Raw genomic sequence first — 24,847 nt, 5'->3', positions numbered from 1 at the left:
GTAGAGACAGGGTTTCACCATGTTGGCCAGGCTGGTGTCAAACTCCTGACCTCAAGTGCTCTGACTTCCTCGGCTTCCCAAAGCACTGAGATTACAAGCCTGAGCCACCACACTCAGCTAGGAGTGTTCATCTTTTTATGAGAAATTTTTGTATTTAATATGTGGCTCCTTATCCATCATATATAATAAAATATGTTCCCCAATATTTATTTTTTCTTTTTTATCACCTATGGTTTATGACATGCATATAAGTCTCTTTCTCCTTTGGAATTATAGCATTTTCCTATATTTTCTTTTAGTATTCTTACATTTTCCATTTTTAAGTTGAAATCTTTGATCATCTAAAACTTATTTTGATATAAATGTTAAAGTTTTAACTTTTATTCTCCATGTCTATCCAATTAGTCCCATACCACTTATAGAATAATTTACCTTTTGCTCACAGGTTAGCAATGCTATATTTTATTTTCAAATCTATCGATTTTCTATTTATGTGTGACTATTAAGTAATTGTAAGTATAAAAACTTTATAATATGTTTTAATATTTTCTTTTAAGTTTTCTTTCTGATTATTTTTGACTAGGTACCAAAAACTCCTCAAAATTGGGATCATGTTAAATTAGCAGACCGATTTAGGTAGACTGACCTTTTTTATATAATAGTCCATATTTACATCAAAAAAGAATATATTCTTTGTTTATTCAAGTCAGTCATCTTCATTTCTTCATGAGCACTTTAAAGAGTTATATAAATTTGACATTTTGAGTTTATTTCTACATATTATATACATATATGTTTCATTTCCTGTGTTAGTGGATTTTCCTTAATCACTTTTAAACAAGTTGTTTCTTAATTATAGTAAAGCAATTTTATTTTTATATTAATTTTGTAACCTACCTTGAATAGTTTAACATTTTTTCAAAGTCTTAAAGTTTGTAATAATTGATTTCCTTAATTTTTTCTGTAGATGATATCTTTCTTCTTACCTTCCAAATTTTATGTTTTTCATTTCTTTCCCTTTTCTCATTGCTTTGGCTACTATCTCCAGAATATTTATCCTGGAAATTTTGTCTTGTTCTTATTTTTAATAGCAATGTTTCTTTGGCATGACTTTGGTTTTGAAGACACATGGCTAGACAGACTGTTAGAGAAGACAAACACATATATACTGACATAAATGCAGTATGTTTAGTAAATTTCCATCTGTGTAAACTTCATTGAGCTATTAATATGAAACAAAATGTTAAATTATCGTAGTAGCTATGAAGAAGATCCTCTAACTTTTTTCTTTTAACTTTTTAATATGATAATTATATTAATCCATTTTCTAATACTAAACTTACCTGTAAAATTTGAGCCAGACTTGATCATTGTGAATTATTCTTTTGGGTTCTATTTACTAATATGCTATTCATATCAATAAGTACATCAATATTAGTGAAATTAGTCTGTAGCTTTTCTTTTTTATTATGCTGTGTCAAGTTTTGATATCAGTATTATTTTTTCTGGTTTTATAAAAATAACTGAATTTTTTCTTCTTTCTCTATACTGTACTTTGGAACAGTTATAATAGCACAGTATTTTGATTTTTTAACATTTTCATTAGCATTCAATTGCAAAACCATGGGGAGAGTTCAGTACTCTTGGAGAGGTTACTTTTTAACAAATTTTTCAACATGTTTGTGCCTAATGTTTTATTCATAATTCCTGTATAATAAAAAATCAGTTTTAGTAATTTGTACTTTGTTTAAAAATAACTCATTTCATATCATTAAAATAAGAATACTGCCCAAAACACAGCCTGGGCGACAGAACAAGACTGTTTCAAAGAGAAGAAAAAGAATACTACCCAAAACAATATCCAGGTTCAGTGTTATTCCTATCAAACTACCAACATCATTTTTCATAGAAATAGAAAAAAAAAAATTCTAAACAAAACCAAAAAAGAGCCTCAATAGCCAAAGCAATTCTAAGCAAAAAGAACAAAACTGGAGGCATCAAATTATCCAACTTCAAACTATACTACAAGGCCACAGTAACCAAAAGAGCATGGTACTGGTACAAAAACAAACACACAGAAAACGGAACAGGTTAGAAAACACAGAAATAAAGTCACACACCTACAACCACCTGATCTTCAACATCAACAAAAACAAGCAATGGGGAAAGGACTACCTCTTCAATAAATGGTGTTGGAATAGCTGGCTAGCTGTATGCAGAAGAATGAAATGGGACCCCTACCTTTCACCATATATGAAAATTAACTCAAGATAGATTAAAGACTTAAAAGTAAGACCTAACATTATAAAAAATCCTAGAAGAAAACCTAGCAAATACCAGCTGGGCACAGTGGCTCATGCCTGTAATCCCAGCACTTTGGGAGGCCGAGGTGGGTGGATCATGAGGTCAGGAGATCGAGACCATCCTGGCTAACACGGTGAAACCTCATCTCTACTAAAAATACAAAAAATTAGCCGGGCGTGGTGGCACATACCTGTAATCCCAGCTACTAGGGAGGCTGGGGCAGGAGAATCACCTGAACCCAGGAGGCGGAGGTTGCAGTGAGCCGAGATTGCGCCACTGCACTCTGGCCTGGGCAACAGAGCGAGACTCCATCTCAAAAAAAAAAAAAAAAAAAAAAAAAGAAAGGAAGAAAACCTAGCAAATACCATTCCAGACACAGGCTTTGGCAGTGAATTTATGACTAAGTCCTGAAAAGCAACTGCAACAGAAACAAAAATTAACAAGTAGGATCTAATTAAACTAAAGAGCTTCTGCACAGCAAAAGAAACTATCAAGAGAGTAAACAGACAATCTACGGAATGGGAGAAAGTATTTGCGAAGTATGCATCCAACAAAGGTCTAATATCCAGAATCTATAATGAACTTAAATTATTCAACAAGCAAAAAACAAATAACCCCATTAAAAAAGTAGGCAAAGGGCATGAGCAGATATTTCTCAAAAGAAGACATACAGGCAGCCAATAAACATGAAAAAATGCTCCACAGTGCTAATCATCAGAAAGATGCAAATCAAAACCACAATGGGATACTATCTCACACCAATCAGAATGGCTATCATTAAAAAGTCAAAAAAAAAGAAAACAGATTTGCAGAGAAAAGGAAATGCTTATACACTGTTGGTAGGAATGTAAATTAGTTCAGCCACTGTGGAAAGCAGTTTGGAGATTTCACAAAGAACTTAAAAAACTACCGTTCAACTCAGTAATCCTGCTAATGTATATATACCCAAAGGAATATAAATAATTCTACCAAAAAGACACATGCACTCGTATGTTCATCACAGCACTATTCACAATAACAGAGACATGAAATCAACCTAGATGCCCATCAATGGTGGATTGGATAAAGAAAATGTGGTACATATACATGATGGAATACTACACAGCCATAACAAAGAACAAAATCATGTCCTTTGCAGCAACATGGATGCAGCTGGAGGCCATTATCCTAAGTGAATTAACAGAGGAACAGAAAACCGAGTACCACATATTCTCACTTATAGGTAGGAGCTAAACAGTACACATGGACATAAAGATGAGAAAACAGACAGTGGGGACTAATAGCGAGGGAAGGAAAAAAAAAGGGAGTGAGGGTTGAAGAACTACCTTTTGGGTACTATGCTCACTACCTGGGTGATGGGATCATTCATACCCTAAACTTCAGCATTACACATATACCTATGTCATAAACCTGTTCTTGTATCCCCAAACTTAAAATAAAAGTTGGGGAAAAAATAATCCATTTCATCCAGGCTTTCTAATTTATTGGCATATTTTTATTTTAATTACCATTCAATTCTTTTATTTTTCTCCAAGTTAGTGATTGTTTCCATTTTACATTTCTTCCCTTGTACACTTAGGCTTTCTTTATTTTGCTTTTTAAAAGACAAAAAGCTGAATAAAATTCACAGTGATTTTTGTTTAAGAAAGAAATACCAAATTGAAGGGGAAAGCAACAGTAAAGTAGGAATAAGGGAAGGAAGAAGAAAAGGGAAAATGATGAAGAGGAAGAAGATGAGGAGGCAGAGGAAACAAAGAAAAAATAAGAGGAAAAGAGAGTAAAGAAAATAGTATAAAGGCAGAAAGGATCCAAGATGACCTCTCTGGCCAAAGGTGGGCCAATGTTGCCTAGACTGGTGCTACTCAAAGTAGCTGGTCTATGAACTGTTACTGGTCCTCAATGAGATAAGGAGCTTACGCCAATATGCAAGTCTATGTATTGTTTTGCTTCCTTTGTCAGAAAAGCTTTGCTACAAAAAAAAATGATAATCTCAGTTGAACTAACAGTGTGCTTGGTGAACAGTATGCTTATTGACATATTTGATTTACATCATCGTGTAGTTTTTGTCTTATCAGAGGCAGGTCACAGTTTGTGGATGGGCACCCATGAGCAGTAGCACCAAACTTGATCCTTCACCAACCAGGCCTCCAATGAACTGCATCTGTCCCTCATCTTATTGAGATTCTCCAGCTAGTTTCATGGCCTCAGTCACTGTTTTAACCTTCTAGATCTTGGGTACTACCAGACATCTAGATGGGCAGTTTAACCCATATTCAAGAAAGTTCAACACACATAGGCAATCAGTTAATAGTGACTGATTTAATAGTTGATGACTGAATGATCAGGACTGATGTGTATACAGCTGGAAGTTAATGAACTAAACAATTTACACTTGGCCTAGGGTCAATGACACTTGAAACTGGCAGACACTCTGCTTCCAAGTTGTGTGCCCCAGTGCAAAGCTGTGTTATCCAGATAAAACAGAACTGTTTTCTTCTCCCAATGTCATAGGTTTGCACAGAGGGGCTACCTTTTTCTAATGTACAGAAAAACTATATTAGGTTAGCAGCACCCCTGTGAATCACTCAAATGCAAGGAATCTGACTGAAAATTAGCCTCAGTTATACAGCTGCTCAATCAGTATTAAACTCATGCTGTATGTTCTAAATGATAGAAGGTAGAGCCATTCCAAAAGTATGGCAAATTGGAATGACAGCTCCTTGACACAAGAATGTTCTTCACCTGGCTTTTTTTTCTCTCTTCATTTTTTTCAGACACTGACATAGTTCATCTGTTAAAGAAATGGGAGATTGTTTTTAACTACAATGTACATCTGTAATCAGTATAAAGGGTAGCTTTACATCTCAGTTTAGACATCCTTTCCTTCAGGAAGTTTTCCTTGATCTTCCACGTCTGGGGTCAGATGCTCTTCCTGTTTCCTATAGTAGTAATCTTTATTTTCCATTCTGTAGCATTGAACACTACCCTGTAGTTAGCTATTGGCATTTCCATTTGCCAAAGCATATTATTCCCTACTGTATTTTGAATGCTTAGCACAGTGCCAGCACATAGTGGGAGGCAGGGCTGGGAAGTGAAGGAAGAACAGAAGCAAACAACCTGCAGCAAATTATCATTTTTAGACATCAGTTAAATGTGCTCCTCTTTGCAAAAGCCAGAGACAAAAGGCCACCCAGGAATAGATCTTTATCCAATAAAGGGCCCTCTGACTGCTCCTAGATAAAGACACACCCTAAGACATTGCAATGGACTTAGCAAAGCGCAACCTACCTCTGGACCAATTTTTGTAAGCAAATCAGATAATTTCTAGGAGAAATGAGGCAAAACATTGCTCTCTAAAATTCACAGAGACACCTTTCAGCGTAGCTCCGACAAAGGCCCATAGAGAGAAAAGTGCAACAAGACCACTAAGAAAAAAATTACCTGGAGGAAATGGGGAGTCTAGGCTCTAAACTTTGACTTAAAGAACGCTCAGAACTTCCTATAGACTCTCTTTTATATTCTCAATGCCCGCCTCAGCCTCCCAAGTAGCTGGGATTACAGGTGCCCACCACCATGCCCAGCTAATCTTTATACTTTTAGCAGAGATGGGGTTTCGCCATGTTGGCCACACCGGCCTTGAACTCTTGACCTCAGGTGATCCACCCACCTCGGCCTCCCAAAATGCTGGGATTACAGGCATGAGCCACTGCACCTGGCCCCATATAGACTTTTCTTAATCATATTTCTGTCACTTGCTGGCTTTGTGATCCCATACAAGGTACTTTTTATCCTTGAAGCTCAGTGATCGCTAAAGGAGGAATATTATTTGCTTCCCCAAGTAATTGGGAGACTTAAGTGTGTTTCTAAAAGAGAAAAAGGCAGATACCCAGTAAGTACTCAAAAAATATGCCAACATTTCCAACACACACGCACACACACACACGTCACAGGAACAGGATGCAGTTTGGTCTACAACAAAAGCTTTGTATATACAGAAAAGTAACTGGATCCCTGCCATTTTTTTATTTACTCATAGAAAAAGTCAAGGAGAATGATTATTTTCCTAACATCCAGCACTATCTAGGGGCAAACCTGCCAAGAAGAAAGTTTATTTTTATCACTTTCCTTTAAACTTTCCCCCTCCACTCCACTGTCAGTTCCCTGGGGGGATCAACTAGTGCCTCGTTTACCAACAACTTTGTTCTCAATGGACTATCATAATCCCAGATAATTTGTTAACTCAGTGGTGCTCAAACAGCACCACTCCATCATGCAGCAGTTCTAGGAAGGCTCTTGTCCTTTAAAGGGATCTTAGGTTACACTGGGCAGGCCAGGAAAACAGCAGTCATTTGGCTGGGTTTAGATAACACTGACTGCAAATGTGGCTTTACAGTGGTATCACTGCAGAGGCTGTCAACTGAAAATGAGCAAAAGACATTTGTGTTTTACCGTGTGACACTAGGAAATATTTAAGATTGAAAGGGAGACTCCCCAAGAGGTCTTCTTAATGGGCTAGGGGCTTTCCCTACAGCCCTTCAAATCAGATCGATTTGTTAGGCCCATTTTTAAGAACAGCCCTGGCTGATTCTGAAAAATCAAGACATGCGTGGAGGGCCCCAAGAGTTCTCTGAAATCCTCAGCTGGACGGTTCGCAGCAGGATAAGTGCCAAGAGGCTCCTCCCATCAATCTTGAAGGCTGGGATCCATCCAAAACTGCTCCAGGAATCCTGATGGGTTCCAAGGAATACTTCCCAGGGAATTACTAAGAGGCCTTACCAGTGGGGCGCCTGTCCTTTCAAAGGGACCCACAGGAGGTCAGGGCTGCAGTGGAGGTTCAGGTCTATCCTGGCTCAGGGCTCCCCAGGGAGAAAGAGAGAATGGATACCCAGTATTTACTGAGAGAGTAAGAAAGTTAGCCTGTACATCATGGATGAAACTTGAAAATAGTTTGCTAGGTAAAAGAAGCAGTCACAAAGGACCACATATTGTATTCTTCCATTTACATGAAATGTCCAAAATAGGCAAATCCATACAGACAGGGCATCAGGTTAGGGAGAAATGAGGAGTTACTGCTAATAGGTACAGGGTTTCTTTTTGGGATGCTAAAATATTCTAAAATTGTGGATTTACTCTGCTCTGTGAAAACATAAAAATCATTGAATTGTACACTTTAAATGGGTTAATTGAGAGGTATATGAATTATATCTCAATAAAGCTGTTCTAAAAACAAGCAAACAAAACTATCCTGAAGTTTACCTTATAATAGCGAAGCACTTGGGTTCAGAGGAATCCAAGTTACTCTTCTGAAAAACCAAATATCCACATGCTGTTCATTCATTCATTCATTGATTCACTCATTCTAAATTTACCAGTGAGTTCTCTATGTGCAGACTGGACCACGCTGTCAGAAACAGAACACCGGTCCTTCATTGCATCCAGCTTAAAGCCTGTTTGCTGGGTTTCAATAGAGCCTCTCTATCACCTACTGCAAGTATTATAAAAAGTGCCCTCCCTGTCCCTCAGTAGAGGGGGGGCCCCAAGGCCTTTAACAGGGGAGTTTCAGGAAAATCCATTTTCATTTCTGCTCTCCTCTCCACAGCCACCAAAGACTTACTCCTATCTTCCTCTTTTTCCTGCCCCTACTCCCACCCCCTTCAGTTGCTGCCAACAGAGGACTCTCCAAAACTTGCAGAAGTAATGGGACTCTCAGCAGCAGCTCCAGAAGCTATGTTTGGGGGGAAATCCTGGCCCATGTGAGAGCTGCACACAAGCTTCATTTGGACACGGAACTTTCCGCAAGGACAGGTCCAAAACCCTCCTGGACCTTAGCAGAGCAACCCTGAGCCACAGAGGACCCAAGAACCCAGCACCAAGATCTGAGCACCTGTGGTCCTGGACCTGCCGGCGACCTCCAGGCTCTGCCCTGGGACCGAGGCCACTGTAATGGCCCCATGCGCCAAAGCCCAGCTGCCCCGGATGCCTATCCGCCCAGGCGCTGTGTAATAGGAGGCCTGAGGGGGGGCGGGGTGCTGGGGGTGTCAGAGAGATGAAAGGGGGCAAGTGAGAGGTCGGCAAGCTAAAGCGAAGAGGATTCTCCAACATTACGACTTGGCGGTGCCTCTCTCAAAACCGCAACCTCCTGGCTTCTAGCACCAAAGCAAAACGCACGAAGCATCCCAGCCTCCCGGCGCAGAGAGGTGGAGGAGCGCCTGCTGACCCCATCCTCCATCATCGCGCTCTACCTAGCTGTTTCCCTTTGCGTCCAGCGCCTAGTTCTCAGCTACACAAATCTGTAGCAGAGTCAACAGGTGACTGGGTGAGTTTCGTCCCCTATGATCTCCATCAGCAGCTCTCCCAAGCTATCCCAAACACAAGTTAAATAAAAACAGCGTGTTCTTTATGCACACACAGCCCTTCAAGACGGATCCCACCCAAATCACCGCTTTTGTTAAGCCCCTTCTATATGGAAATGCTGGAGCCGCCACTGTCCCGCAGCCAAACGCAGCTTCTTCCTGCCACACGCTCACGTCACTCAAACACTGGGAAAAGCTTCCCGGAGCAGCACATGGTATTTCCACTATCCCTGCGCTCTCATCACCCAATGCCTCTAATCTCCCTGAACCGTGAACCCCGCGAAAAGGCATCCAGGTGCACCCGTCCCATCCCATCCCAAAGGTCCCCAGGCCATCCTGGGCGCGCGCGTGAAAACAAAGTCCATGGAACTGCATTGCGTCTGCGGGTGGCTCGCTGCCCCCACTTTTCCTTGCTCATGAATGGACTTCGAAGCCGAGCCGAAGAAGAGCAGAGAAAGACGAACTGACCTGTGCTGGGCAAGGTTCCAGCCCAGGCTGGGAGCTCTCGGCGCCTAGGGAAGATCGAAGCTCCGCCGCGAGTTGGTCCTTGGCGGCGCACCGCCCTTACTCTCTTCCCTCGGAGTATCCTTTTTTAATTAGCCTCTCTCTCTCTCTTTCCCTCTCCCTCTCCTTCTCCCGCTGCGCTTCCACTTCCAGCCTCCTGCAGCTGCCTCCGCCTCTCCAGCTGGGAGCCCAGGATCAGATAAGAGGAAAGGAAGGCCCGCCGGCAGCCAATTATAGTGCGGAGGGTGGCCGCGGGGGCGGGAGGTGGGGAGGTGGGAGGCAGGCCTAAGCCCATAACACCCACACTTTCTCTCCTCCTCCTCTCCCCCATCCCCGCCCTACCGGAGACGTGGAGAAGCCAGCCCCGTGCCGCTCACGCGCTCGCCTACCCCGAACCTGGCGGTCCCCCCAGGTGCGCGCGACAGCCGGGTGTGGCGAGCCGAGAGCGAGACAGGCTTTTTCCCTTCCACTGGGGCAGAAGCTACTGCAAGCTCCCAAACCAGGCCCCCTGCTCGCTTTGGGAGGTCTCGAGCCCTCCTGTTCTCAGGTGCTGTGTGCCCACTTCCCCATTTCCAGAAGACAGACTTTGCCTTCCCGCGTCAAAGACCCTGCGCTCCGAGTGAAACAGGTATCCACTATAAAGGCCCCCTTCGAGCCTCCTCTTCTCCCTCTTCCTCTTATGAACAAGTTCAAGGGCTCTAAAACGCCAAAGCAGCGATGCTCAAACTTTAAGGTGCAGGGGAATCAGCTGGAGGTATCGAAATGGACATTTTTGTAGGTAACAAAAGGACGAATGTAGGCAATTTCGTGTGGTTTTACCTCATAACCTGCCGATTCCCCACCCGCAGAGATTCTGGTTTAAGGAGCCTGAGGTAAGGCCAGGGACTCTGCAATTATCACACCCCCTGGTGGTTCAGATCCTTGCAGGCCGCTCTTTGAGAGGCTCTGCCCTGAGATGTGAACAGGAGGCCACCAGGGCCCCGTGCTGGCTCTCCGGAGACTCGGTGCCGCGCGCTCACCGCTGGGTGGACCCTCTAGAAGAGTCAACACCTTTACTTATTTTTGACCCATAGTCCCCACCCTGCATGCCCGATTCTTTACAAATGTTAGGCGGAAGGTGGGTGGAAACTAAGAATTCAGCAAAACCCTATTTTGTGAGAAAATACTTTCTTGCTTTGGAAAACTGAAAAGAATATTTCACCACCACCAAAGGTTGGTGATGGAGCAATGAGAGAGGAAGGCAAGTGGTACTCTTAGGTTTCCAAATTTGCCTCCATCATGCCCAGCTGAGAATCCCGATAGAAGGGCTGTGATTTGCAAGGTAGTCCCTCCGACATTCCAACTGTCCAAGCTGCGGCTAGCCACCTCCTCTGCTCTCCTCGAATGTGTTATTTGCATTGCTGCGCGTGCTCCGAGCTGCAGCAGGGGTCCTGCGGCTGGAGTGAGTGGAAGGCCCCTTCCAGCCCCCACCGCCGCCCCGCGTCTCTCGGTCTCGCTCGGAATTGGCGTAACTTCAGCCACAGGGTGCGGCCGGAGCAAGGCGCCGTTCGGCTTCCGCGCTTCACTAAACGCAATTCTCTTAGGCCAGGCGGCCGGCGCAGCGTTTTAGGAGACACGCTCCGACTCCAAGGACTGCAAAGGGAGAGCGCCACCTAGTGTCTGCGCGGGGTTTGGGAGAGGCGGGATCTGGAAAGACACCCATTCACCCTAGATCCACACGTAGGGACTAGAATTCCTGAAATGCAGTGTTTATTCCTAAAGACAATCGCCAGTTTAGTTAGATCTCTTTCCCTCTGCCCCCATACAAGTGTCTATCATCCTCATATTCTGATTCCCCTTTTCACTAATAAAAATTTACTCTTGTGTTCATTTTTACCAAGGGGGTGGTTCCAATCATTTAATTACAGAAAATTGGCCAGGTGCGGTGGCTTACGCTTGTAATCCCAACATTTTGAGAGGCTGAGGCAGGTGGATCATCTGAGGTCAGGAGTTCGGGACCAGCCTAGCCAACATGGTGAAACCCTGCCTCTACTAAAAATACAAAAACTAGCCGGGCATGGTGGCAGGCCCCTGTAATCCCAGCTACTCAGGGGGCTGAGGTAGGAGAATCGCTTGAACTCGGGAGGCGGAGGTTGCAGTGAGCCGAGATCACGCCATCACACTCCAGCCTGGGGGACAAGAGCAAGACTTCGTCTCAAAAAAAAAAAAAATTACAGAAAATTGGGAATGGGAGGTTCCCTGATGATTTTTAAATGTGAAATATGTGTGCAAAAACCCACAAATAAGCATACTTGTTTGATAAAAATCTTATGTGATGATTTGTATTGATTTAGTAATCATATAAAATGGGTTCCTTTTCAAGAATTCTAATTCATCCTTCCTTCCTCTCCTTTTGACTTCTTGCATTTCACTTTAAATGTAGATAAACCTCAGTTAATGTTGAATCAGAATGGCTGGTTTCAATCAGTTTTCCATTTAGTTGCAGTTGTGTGTGAAGTGTCAGCTTCGAGAGTGGTTATTCAACACTGATCTTAAGGCCAGTCCTCAGAGTCTGGTGGAGTATTGAGAACTGAATCACAGAAACAAGACCAGAAAACCCCACTGAAGTTTCCCTCCTTCAAGCTAGAAAAAAAAACTGCATATGAACATCTGGGGCCTTTTCAAAGATAACCAAAACTTCCAGCTTCTCACAGTAATTGATTTCAGGACACAACTCTTCCCCAGAGTCTCATTCCAAGTCTGTGACATGACTGTGATCCTATTTCTCTGTAAGGACTGCACACACACCTCTGCCCCTTTCTTGTCTCACACTGGTGAGGTTATTTTGCCTCCCCGAGCCTAACTCCTCATGTGTAAAAAGAGGGGATAGCCAGTGCAGTGGCTCATGTCTGTAATTCTAACACTCTGGGAGGCTGAGGCAGGTGGATCACTTGAGCTCAGGAGTTCGAGACCAGCCTGGGCAACATGGTGAAGCCCTGTCTCTACAAAAAAAACAAACAAACAAAAAAAAACCATCCAGGTGTAATGGCGCACACGTGTAGTCCCAGCTACTTGAAGGGCTGAGGCAGAAGGATCACTTGAGTCCAGGAGTTCTAGGCTGCAGTGAGCTGAGATGGTGCCACTGCACTCCAGCCTGAGTGACAAAGTGATACCTTGTCTCAAAAAAAAAAAAGAGGGTAATTAATTATATCTTAGGGGATTGTCATGTGGATTAAATAATAGATGTGTTTATGGACCTAATGCATAACCAACAATTAATAAATGGCAGCTATGTTACCCAAACTGGTACTATCCCCCTTCTGCCTGTTGCACAGGACTGTACTCTCTTCAGCTGCCCCTTCTGGAAGATTCTCCTTTCCATGTTTCTCAACAGAGGTACTATTGACATTCTGGGCAGGACAGCATGACTACCTCATTCCTGGCCCCATCAACCAAATTCCAATAGCACCCACCCATCTGCTAGGTATTATGATAACCAAAAAATACCACCACATAAGCTGTAGCAAACCCCAGTTTCAGCTGAACAAATTATTTGCAGTTCTACTCCAACCTCCCTGTAACACCCAGCTGTGATTCTTTTCCCCCAGTCTGGTGTCCTTTCTACCCTCATACTCAGCCAGTAAGCAGGCTCCAGCTGATAACAATATGCCATATCTATGAGCAATAACCATGGCCCAAGTCCCGGACCTCCTCTCCCATGATCCCCCATCCATGCTGACTACCCCATTCCTGCTTCTGGGACACCCTTATTTGCCCCGATCTTACAATAGCAAAGCTGGTAACAGAGGGTTGATGGCCAGCACAGCAGAGTGTCTTCCAGAATCTGCCTCATAGTCGAGGGCCCATGCCCCCATCTAACTGACTGATGTCTTTGCCATACCAGCTGTTAAGCACTTCGTTTCTAACCCTTGGTAGCAGAAGTCTGAATTCCTTTAGGAAATTACCTCCAATCCATTGTATGCAGTTGCAGGGAGGTTGTCGTTCAGCTTGCCCTTTTTTTTTAAAACTCTTCCCCTAGTTAGCGGGCATAGACTCTAAGCCAAAGAGATACTCTGTCCCTCAATCCGAGTATTAAGTGGTGGGACACAAGGGCAGAAAAAAATGTTTCCTGAACTTTTATCTCAGTTTATCCTAACAATGATGTCTGAAGGAGCACATTCTCCTAATACCCAGATAGCGCTCTCACCTCCAGCAGGAGCATACCATTGCAGTTTTACCAGTTGTTAAAATATTGGAATGTGGCCAGGCACGGTGGCTCACGCCTGTAATCCCAGCACTTTGGGAGGCTGAGGTGGGCGGATCATTTAAGGGCAGGAGTTCAAGACCAGCCTGGCCAATATGGTAAAACCCCATCTCTACTATAAATATTTTTTTAAAAAAATAGCCAGGCATGGTGGTGCACACCTGTAATCCCTACTACTAGGGAGGCTGGAGGCAGGAGAATTGCTTGAACCCGGGAGGCAGGGGTTGCAGTGAGCCAAGATCATGCCACTGCACTCCAGCCTGGGCAGCAGAGCAAAACTCCCATCTCAAAAAAAAAAAAAAAATTCAAATATTTGCATATTGGTTGGTAAATAGCTGCTTCTCCAACACTCCAACACCCTGAATGTCCTCTTTCCCACCCCTCCCTGGGACCTCTACCTCAGGTCTCGCTTTTGATCCCACAATTGAAGAGGCAGCCTGGAGATTTGCTGCAGGCCTCTAGTTTGCACTCAAATGTAGCTTCCAGCATTCATTCAGATTGGATTGTCCCTGTACCACCCTGGTTGCTCAATCTTTTGAATACCAGCCCTGCTCAGAGCTCCAGGACATCTGGCTCTTGTTCTTCCTGAATCTTTTGTCTCAGTCCATGAACAACCCATTAACTCCAGATTTGATTTATTTCCCTATTAATGGAAGAAACTCAACCAAATCAACCTTTATTCCACCAATCTTGAAGCTGGGACAACAGCCATGAGAGAGCTTGTCCAAACTTACCCAGAGTGTTAACAGCAAAGTGAACACTAGAATTCAAATGGTTTGACTCCCAGGCCAGAGCTTTTTCCACTATAGTGTGCTGACTTCTTTCCAAACAATGTAGTGATACCTCCCACGCTCCTGTAGGGTTTTTGCTTTGCGATTGCATTCAAGTCCATCACCCTATTTAACACATTAGCTCTGCAAGGTTAAGACTTATTCAGAGGTGAAAATCATACTGTCTTCTTCTGTCCTTTAGGGTTCTGGAGACCTCCCTTTCTCACAATGGCCTTTCATGTTCTTGAACCAATGATTAAGACATTCCTCATCTTTTCAGCTCCATGGCCCAGATCAAAGTCATGACCCTAACAGCAGCCAAGTTTTTCATGTGTGACAGCGTCCTATCAGCGTATGCGTTCTGCATAAAAGATTCTATTCATTGCACAATAATGCTGGATCAGGTCTAAGAGATTATATATTCTGTCACGAGTGGCATGACAACATTTCGGTCAACAAAGAACTGCATATACAGCGGTGGTTCCATAAGAATAAATTATAATGTCACATTTTTACTGTACCTTTTCTATGTTTAGATACACAAATACTTACCATTGTGTTACAGTTGCCTGCAGTATTCAGTACAGTAACGTGCTGTACAGGTTTGTAGCCTAAGAGCAATAGGTTATACCACGTAGCCTAGCTGTGCAGTAGGCTAGCCCATCTAGGTTTGTGTAAGCACATCCTAAGATGTTTGCACAATAGCAAAGTTGCCAAACGATGCATTTCTCAGACTGTATCCCTGTCGTTGAGCAATGCATGACTGTATTTGCTGAAACCCCTTCACTTTACAAATGAAGAAACTGAGATCCAATGAATTAAATGCCCCATTTAAATCCCCAAAAAGAGTCAGTGTCAGATATTACTAGATTAAATATCATCTGACAAAAAGCCAAGACTCTTTCCAATAATAACAATATCATAACAAGAAAAAGAACTTCTATCGAGAGGCTTTTGGATTCCAGATGTGCTGGGAGAACTGATATGGACTATTTCAATTTTTTAATTATTTTATTAAAATAATTCATACATGTAATTTTTAAAGTTATATAATACTGAAAACTTGTAAAATAGAAATAATACTGTCTTGCTTTCCAGAAGTAATTTTTTTTACTCTTCTAGCAGTTTTTTCTGAGACTTACAAAATTTCCATACTTCTAAATTACACGCATGTATTGCCATGTGTCTATTAATCAGTTTATATATATATATATATATATATATAGAGAGAGAGAGAGAGAGAGAGAGAGAGTCTCACTCTGTCATCCAGGCTAGAGTGCAGTGGCGCGATCTTGGCTTACTGCAACCTCTACCTCCAGGGTTCAAGCCATTCTCCTGACTCAGCCTCCTGAGTAGCTGGGATTACAGGTGCCCGCCACCATGCCTGGCTAATTTTTGTATTTTTAGTAAAGACAGGGTTTCACCATGTTGGCCAGGCTGGTCTCAAACTCCTGACCTCAGGTGATCTGCCCGCCTCGGCCTCCCAAAGTGCTGGGATTACAGGTGTGAGCCATCATACCCAGCCCTATTCATCGATTTTAAACATCATTTATATAGTTCCTATTATGGCAAAAAGGATAGGCTCTCTTATGCTGTCATCTCCCTTTCTCCTCTTCTATCATCCCAATGTGATTAGATTACAATTTTGGTTAAATCCATATTCAGCATTTTTGTTCATATGCTATGCGAATATTATTTATATGGAAGCATCAATGATTATTTTCTTTCTACATTTAGTTTTTCCTGAAGTTAATAAACTACCTTGCTTTTTCATTTTCTTACTTTTCTCTTTGCTTTTTGCTAGTTCTTCCTACTACTTCCAACAGCATCTCAGTACAGGGTTCCATAATTTACATCCGTTAAATTTTTTTAGACATTTCTCCTTCTTTGGGCAGTTTTCCCCCTTAGTGCTGCTGCTTGATTGTCATCCTGGCCTTTGCTTTTCTACTGTACTTAGAACTTCCTTTGCCTTTTTCCAAGACTGGATTCTGATTTCCTGGATGTGATGGCTCCCTCTTTCCTAGTACATCCCCTTGCTCTGGTTGAGTACATCCTCCAGGAGTTTGATCTGGTTAAAAAGCTGGTTCAACAGTAGCAGGCATGGTGATGACAGCTCTTAGCTATCTGTCTCTTGCGCCAGACTGCTTCAATTTGAATGGCTGCTGTCCTAGTCAGTTCAGGCTGCTGTAACAGACTACCATAGACTGGGTGGCTTAAACAACACAAATTTACTTTTCACAGTTCTAAAGGCTGGGAAATCTAAGGTGAAGACACTAACAGCTCTAGTGCCTGGTGAGGGCCTACATATTGGTTTGCAAATGGCTGTCTTCATGTGTCCTCACATGGTAGAGAGAGAGAGAGAGAGAGAGAGAGAGAGATCATCTCTTTTGCATCTCCTCTTAGAAGAATACTAATCCATTTATGAGGGCTCCACCCTTAGAACCTAATCAGCTCCCAAAGGTCCCAACTCCAATACCATCATATTGGGGATTTAGTCTGCAACATATGGTTCTTTAGGGGGTGGGAGCCAAAAATATTCAGCCTGTTGCCACTGACCTCTGTACCTGGGTGCAATTCTCATTCCACAGGTTCTCTCTATTTCTCTCATGTTCTGGATACCCTGTTTTCAACTGTACATGTCTTCCTAGTTCTATGTCATTCCCTCATGTTGAATAAGGATATTCCCCAGTGGTATCCTAAGATAGATGTGTGGTGAAGGAAGACACATTTTTCAGGTCTTATGTTTTACCCTCACATTTCATTACAAGTTTAATGGGCGCAGAATTCTAGCTTAGAAATAATATTCCTTCACAATGGTGAAGGTGTTGCTCCCTTCCTTCTTGCTTCCTGCATTGTTGCTATGATTAAGAAGCCATACTGACTTTTGGTCCTCTCTGAGTGAACAGTCTCCGCAACAACCTACTCCTCCTGCGAGGTTATAAAATCTTTTTGTCTCCTATGTTTTGAAATTTCATGATGGTATGCTTTGATGTGGGTCCAGTTTCATCCATTGACTAGGTACTCTATAGATTCTTTCAATCTAGCAATTCACGTGCTTTGTTTCTAGAAAAATCTCCTTACGCATCTTATTAATGAAATCCTCCCTTCTATTTTTCTTTTCTTTTTGTCTGGATTTCCTTTTTCAGATAATAGACCTCTGAGAGTGATACTGTAATGTTATTACTTTTTCTTTACTGTTTCTTTGTCTTTTTATTCTACCTTATGGATGTTGTCACTTTACTTTTAAATTTTATTTTAATTTCTTGATTTCCTGGCCTTAAGAAATTCACCCATATTGGCCTCCCAAAGTGCTGGGATTATAGGCATGAGCCACAGTGCCTGGCCTTATATTTTAGTTTCTAATTTCTGCTATTACATTTTGATTTCCAATAAATCTATTTTGTGATTTTTAAAGGTTTTTGTAATAGTATCCTATCCTTCTTTCATAGGCACAACCTCTCTCAAGATATTAACAATTGTGTTTTTTAAGCTTTCTTCTCTCTGCATAGACTCTATATTTTCCAAAAGACTTCGTCTGTTTGTTTGTTTGGAATTCCATCTCCACATTAGGAACTTTACTTAGATTTCTGCTATTCCTTGGTGGTCTGAGTATGAGAAAGCATCATGTGGTTCCAAAAAAAAAAAAATGTCTGTGTAGAGAAAGAGCAAGAGAAGGTATACAAAATGTTAACAGTTGATGAGTTTATGTAAAGACTATATGGGTATCCTTTGTACTAATCTTTCAACTTTTCTGTGTTTTTGTTTTGTTTTGTTTTTGGTTTTTGTTTTTTTTGAGATGGAGTCTCACTCTATCTCCCAGGCTGGAATGCAGTGGCACGATCTTGGCTCACTGCAACCTCTGCCTCTCAGGTTCAAGCGATTATTCTGCCTCAGCCTCCTGAGTAGCTGGGATTACAGGTGCTCACCACCATGCTCAGCTCCTTTTTGTATTTTTAGTAGAGATGGAGTTTCACCAAGTTGGCCAGGCTGTTCTCGTACTCCTGGTCCCAAGTGATCCACCTGCCTTGGCCTCCCAAAGTGCTGGGATTACAGGTGTGAGCCACCATGCCCACCCTGAGATTTTAATTTTTCAAAGTAAAAATCTGAGATATAAAAAGAAAGGAGAGTAAACGCAGAGTGGGAGATTGAAAAACGGATTGGAAGCTGAACAAGAGCCCCTGCTTTTTAGGGTGACCTTCACTGTAGCCCTTTGTTAAGAAGCCCCAGGGTCAGTGTCTTTATTCCTTCCTCTTGGGCTGGCAGCTTCCTCAAAGCGTGCACTTCCTGTCCCTTGCCTCAAGGATAAAGTCTGGCTGCCAGAGTTCTGATTGAACAAGTTGGCTGAGGACTTCAAAATCAGCACTCCTTATGCATACGGCCTCTTAATCCTCTATTGTCAGAAGCACGCCTGTACTCTCCACTGCATGGGTTCACTCTCAGGCTCAAAACTGCACGTTTTTCCATCTCCAAACAATAAACCTGTTTTCTACCAACATACAGGAGTGTAGCATTAAGGAGAAGCACTAGAAATTTGCCCTCTTAAACATCTTCCATCCAATCCTTCTTATTTTAGCACCAACTCTTTTTATCCCATGGCTCTGGGCTGAATATTTGTGTCCTCCCAAAATTCATAGGTTGAAGCCCTAACCCCCAACATGATGGTATTTGGAAGTAGTGCCTGTGGGAGGTAATAAGGTATAAATGAGGTCATGAGGGTCGAGCGCTCCTGATGGGACTCATGCCCTTACCAGAAGAGTAGACCAGCTGAGAAGCATCTCTAGGGGCCTATAAAGTGGTAGTATTACACTCTTTATTTTCAGAAGAGGGAACTAGGGTGGAGAGAGGAGATTACCAAGATTACTATGGAGTCTGTAAATGGAAGTGAGAATTCAAATGTCACCAAAGCTAATATCCTTAACACTATGCTGATCTATTTCCCCATTCACATTCTTTTAATCAGCTTAATTTCATGTTGCCTATTTTTTCTGTCTTCTAAGGAAATTTACTTGATTATTCTGAAGAAGCCACAATAATAACACACACCCCCAAAAAACAGTAAAAACTGATGACAAGGATGAAGCATTGTTACCTGTACCTGTTGCCTATTGGTCAAGCCAATATGTTGCTAAAGGAAAAGGAAGAAGTGGTGATTGCGTTGTACATCGAGCCTAAAGCTATGTCTCAGATTATTTCCTGCTATTCAGGCTGTTGCTCCCATATACAGCATAGTCCATGGATTCACCAAGGCTAGCCTCAGGCCTCTGGTGGGACTTCCTCCAAGAACCTACACCCCAGAAAAAAATTTTGGATAACATATAACCACCAAGATATATCCACTGAGACTACAGAGAAATTTAAAATATTAATAGGACAAAACTTTAAACCAAAGGAAAGACATCCTAAGGCAGCATTTCAAGAATCAGCCTTGGGAAGATTGAAGAGGGCCAGAAAGTCTTCAGTGAGGACATTTTAGATTTTCCAGAGAAATGAGAAGCACACAGAGCTAGAAATAAAGAGAAAACCACAGAGATCTTTTAGAGAATTGAGAGAGCAGAGAGACAGAGAATGCATGAGATAGAAAACCTCGTATGGGTCTGGGTTTTGGAAAATTCTGTTCATTATGCTGTAGTGAAGTGTTCTGCAAAATTTGTTATTTGTTTTGTTTTGTTTTCAGCTGTTACTCATGTAAGTTGTGGTTCAAGTTAGTATCTCTTCTGATCTATACCCTTTGACGTGTTAATTAATTGATGAAACTTTTGTTCTCAAACTTTTTACTATTTCAGTCCAAAACCTTCAGATTTGTATGAAAATTCACCATGGGCCACTAGACTGAGAATTTCTCTACCCTGCAATAGCTTCAGTACAGAAGCTTAGAAGACACCAAGCTGAGCGCTGAAATCAGTTGGCAGTGCCGTGCTCCCTCCACGACTCTATTCACTTAAAGTTGTACAGATTATGTTCTCAGGATCAATGACCATTTTATTTGTGTCCCTAGCACCTGGCTTAGCACATATTATCAATCCAAAACATGTTCTCTGAATGAATGAACAAAAGCAAGAATGAATGAGCAAACCACCATATTCCAGCAGAGCACCACGATGGTTTAGAGCTTGTGTGCGTCTCCAGGCTTTGCCCTCATGAGTTGGGTGACATTAACTAAGTTATTTAAGATATGCCTTCTCATTAATTTACACCACAGATATTACTGCCGGGCTCTGGGTACGCATAGGGTGAGCAAAACAAGTCCGTTGGCCTTGTGGACTCTAGAGTCCAGCTACACAAACACACACTAACAAAACATGAAGTGATCTGATGGTAGCGGGCTGAGGGGCGAGAGTGCAGGTATTATGCAACTTATTCAGGTAGAACGATCAAGAAGTACATAGGTGAGGAGGTGACCTTTAGGCTGACAAAAAGAGAGACAGCCAGCCTTGAGAAGGTATGAAACAAAAGCATTCTGAAAAAGAAAGAAAAGCTTTTATGAAGACCTTGGGTTTTCAACCAAACAATTGAAAAAAAGAACAAGAAAACAAAGTCATCGGGCAAGAGAGAGCTTGCACAGGCCCAAATTATTTTGAATGAGCAGAGTTTGGTGAAATCAGAGGAGAGACTTAAGACCAGGTGGAGTGGCTCAGAGCGTTTGTAATCCCAAGACTTTGGGAGGATCACTTGAGCCCAGGAGTTGGGAACCAGCCTGGGCAATATAATAAGACCTTATCTCTACAAAATAATAATAATAATAATAATAATAATAATAATTAAAAATTAGTCAGGCATGATGACACATGCCTATAGTCCTAAGTACTCTCGAGGCTGAGATGGGAGGATCGCTTGAGCCTGGGAGGCACAGGTTGCAGTGAGCCCATATCGCGCCACCACACTCCAGCCTGGGTGACAGAGCAAGACCCTGTCTCTAAATAAATAAATAAATAAATAAATAAATAAAGATGGGTGATGTGAGACACAAGAGGTGAACAAGGATCAGACCTTGGACAACCTTGTATGCCAAGGTAAGTATTTTGACTGTATCTTGGCAATGGAAAGTTTTAAGTAAATGAGGGAAACAAGCAACCCAGAGATTCTTATTTAGCTGACCAGGAGCAGGGGCAGACATGGGTATTTTATTAGAAGCTTCTCAGTGATTCTAGCACACAGCCAAGGTTGAGACCAACAGTCTCTATATTCCTGAGCAAACCCACTTTACTCACATCCTTCACCTGCTCTGATCCTCCCAGTGGTGGCTCCTTTAAACAGAATAAGGTGTAAATATATTAGCCTAATAATCAATTTCCTCCATGTCTGCCTCAGCCTAACTTTCCTATCTTATGTCCACTCAACCTCCTGGACAAACTTTATAATGTAGATTAAGGGTGTGAGTTCTGAAGTCAGACAGAGCCAGACATGTTACTTTATCCACATTGTAGCATGGTGGTTATAGTTACTTCTTATCATGTTTAGGAGATTTAATTTTATAATATCTGGAAATCTCTTCACCTATTACTTAGTAAGCACTTCCTAAAAGTTTGCTCTTGTATTATTCCCTGACCCCCAAATAGAATTTTCCTAATTCTGCCCTTTTTCTGATGTTAAACCATATGAAAACTTTTCTATTCCCATCTACCTAAACAGAACCCACCCCTCCTTCAAGTTCCTGCTCAATACTACCCCAGGTAGAACTTATCTTTGGCTCCTTTGATCCCTTACAGTCATTATTGTGTATTTTGGAAAAAATATACATATTAATTTGAGAGAGCTCTGCTCTCAACTCTGATATTTAGAGTGTTTCTTTCTTATTTGCCCAGGTGGAATGCATGCTTCCTTGGAGCATGTTCATTCATAATGCAGTGATTAAAAGCATGGATTCTTGTGCAGAATTCTGGCACCACTACTAACCTTGGACAAGACGCTTAACCTCTTTGTGCCTGTTTCTTAGTGTGGTTAAATGGGAATAGTAAGAGTATCCACTATGGTACTCATGGGCATGTGGTAATTATCAAATGAATTAATCCATCTAATTTAATTAATCCCTTCAAGACTACAGAAGAGTGTCAGGGACACAGTAAGTCCTCACTGTTAACTAATACTAACTGTGCCAGATACCACTCTGTATCTTCCGTTATTTTTATTCCAGTCCTTTTGGGTAATGAGGCCCTAATACATGTGTGCATTTAAAATTTACTCTTATTAAATTGTATAGGTAAATATACCAGAAATAAACTATATGAATATTTGCACAAAAATGAGTCCTAAATATTCGGCTAATAATGAGAAAAAGGCCGGGCATGGTGGCTCACACCTGTAATCCCAGCACTTTGGGAGGCTGAGGCGGGCTGATCACCTGAGGTCAGGAGTTTGAGAGGAGCCTGGCCAACACGGCGAAACCCTGTCTCTACTAAATATACAAAAATTAGCTGGGTGTGGCGGCACACACCTGTAATCTTAGCCACTCAGGAGGCTGAGGTGGGAGAATCGCTTGAAACCGGGAGGCAGAGGTTGCAGTGAGCTGAGATCATGCCACTGCACTCCAGCCTGGGCAACAGAGCAAGACTGTCTCACAGTAATAATAATAATAATAATAATAATAATAATAATAATGAGAAAAATATATGTTTCTGACTAATTTGTAATGGCAGCTTTTATTCTCATCTCCATCAAAAGTTCACATCAATGAACGGTGTGGGTACATTATCGGAATTAACAGAATTCTAATAGCTTTGACATTTGTACCTTTAGAAGCACTCAGGTTAATGTAGTCTGCAAAAGTCTATAATGTTATGCTGTATTACTGTACAAATTCTTTTTCCTGAGTATTATATTGCCATTATTTAAAGCTGAAAGAGTGACGTCCTTGTGAAGTGTTTCAGTTGAGATAATAAGCAGCACAGTGCCTTGCTCATAGTAGGGGTTTCAAAACGGCTCGTCAACTTACATTTTATTCAGCAGAAATCAGAAGAAATGGTCTTAACTGACTGAGGAAGTCTTTCTGCTTTAGTTTCGTCTGTATGGAAACCACCTATTATAAGCCTTTTTTAGAGAAGCAGAAGTGCGAATATCAACTCCAACACAGGTTCTTATTCATAATAGGGAGTTGGTAAACGTTTGCTATATTGAAGTGAACAAAATTAATCAGTTATGCCTCTTCAATCCTTCCCATGTGGCTATCATCAGTTTTAAGGCATCTACCTAAATCCACATGTGCACCACATGCTGTCTAACCAAGAGAGCAGCTGGCAGAAGACTCAGGGGCCATTCACTTACTTCCATGTTCATCCATCCCCTTTGACTTGCCAGGTGAAATTCTAGGTATCAGGGATACACAGCAAAAAAGTTCCTTCCATCTACAGCTTACTCATGGGGGAGACTGACAGAAAACACATAACAGAGGCCAGGCACGGTGGCTCACGCTTGTAATCCCAGCACTTTGGGAGGCTGAGGCGGGCAGATCACGAGGTCAGGAGATCGAGACCACCCTGGCTAACACGGTGAAACCCCAAAAATACAAAAAATTCACCGGGCGTGGTGGCGGGCACCTGTAATCCCAGCTACTTGGGAGGCTGAGGCAGGAGAATGGTGTGAACCCGGGAGGCGGAGCTTGCAGTGAGCCAAGATGGCGCCACTGCACTTCAGCCTGGGTGACTGAATGAGACTCCATCAAAAAAAAGAAAAAGAAAAAGAAAACACAAAACAGAGAAATATATAATATAATGTCACTGGTTAGTGCTGGAAAGAAGGGTAAAACCAGGGGGTGAAAATGGACACAAGCTGCCCTTTTAGATGGAGGGGGGTTGAGCTGACTGAGGAGGGCATTTAAGCAGGCAGCCAGCCTTGGAATTAACTGGAGGAAGGATGCAGGGAGCCCCAAAAGCAGTCTCTGGGGATGTTGGAATACCAAGGAGGCCTGTGGGGCATAAGAGGAAAGAGTAAGAGTGAGATCAGAGTGGGAAGAGGGTCCAGATGTCGTAAGTATTGTAGCTGGGTCCAGATAGCGTAGACAGACTTTGGATTTTGTTCTGTGTAAGTAAGGGATTTCTGAACAGGACAATGATATGGTCAGATTAAACTATCAAGATGCTCACTCAAGGCTGGCGTGGTGGTTCACGCCTGTAATCCCAGCACTTTGGGAGGCCAAGGCAGGCAGATCACGCGGTCAGGAGTTCGAGACCAGCCTGACCAACATGGTGAAACCCCGTCTCTACTAAAAGTACAAAAATTACTTGGGCATGGCGCCTGTAATCCCAGCTACTCAGGAGGCTGAGGCAGGAGAGTTGCTTGAATCCGGGAGGCGGAGATTGCAGTGAGCCAAGATTGTGCCACTGCACTCCAGCCTGGGCAACAGAGCAAGACCAGGTCTCAAAAAAAAAAAAAATTAGCCAGGTGTGGTGGTGCGCACCTGTAGTCCCAGCTACTCCAGAGGCTGAGGCAGGAGAATCACTTGAATCCGGGAGGTGGAGGTTGCTGTGAGCCGAGATCATGCCACTGTACTCCAGCCTGGACAACAGAGTGAGACTAGGTCTCAAAAACAAGAATAAAAATAAAGATGCCCACTCAAGCATCCATATCTGACTTTCTCAGAAGCTTTTCTTATGAAAATCTTGCTTCTAAGAGTGATAATAAGAATAATTTTTATGAGATAGCCATCTCACTTTCAAAGCTTCCTGAAATAAACTATCACG

At 42.3% G+C, this 24,847-nt stretch overlaps 1 protein-coding gene across 5 annotated transcripts in view; it reads right to left on the bottom strand.

Moving 5' to 3' along the window:
- COL14A1 (collagen type XIV alpha 1 chain) overlaps positions 1–24,847 on the bottom strand; it is a 309,275-nt gene that overhangs the window by 234,182 nt on the left and 50,246 nt on the right. For 3 of the 5 annotated variants that reach the window (XM_063643521.1, XM_055287133.1, XM_055287136.1), the window contains exon 1: positions 9,126–9,368. The exons of the other annotated variants lie outside the window; for them this stretch is intronic. The gene's annotated coding sequence lies outside the window, so the exon portion shown is untranslated. Of the gene's footprint in view, positions 1–9,125; positions 9,369–24,847 lie in introns of those variants that run through there. 5 annotated transcript variants of the gene reach the window in all.

This window comes from Symphalangus syndactylus, chromosome 7 (assembly GCF_028878055.3).
Source record: "Symphalangus syndactylus isolate Jambi chromosome 7, NHGRI_mSymSyn1-v2.1_pri, whole genome shotgun sequence".
In the NCBI taxonomy this organism is placed as follows: Eukaryota; Metazoa; Chordata; class Mammalia; order Primates; family Hylobatidae; genus Symphalangus; species Symphalangus syndactylus.
Note: the sequence above shows the minus strand (reverse complement) of the source record. Positions and strands in the feature narration are given on the sequence as shown.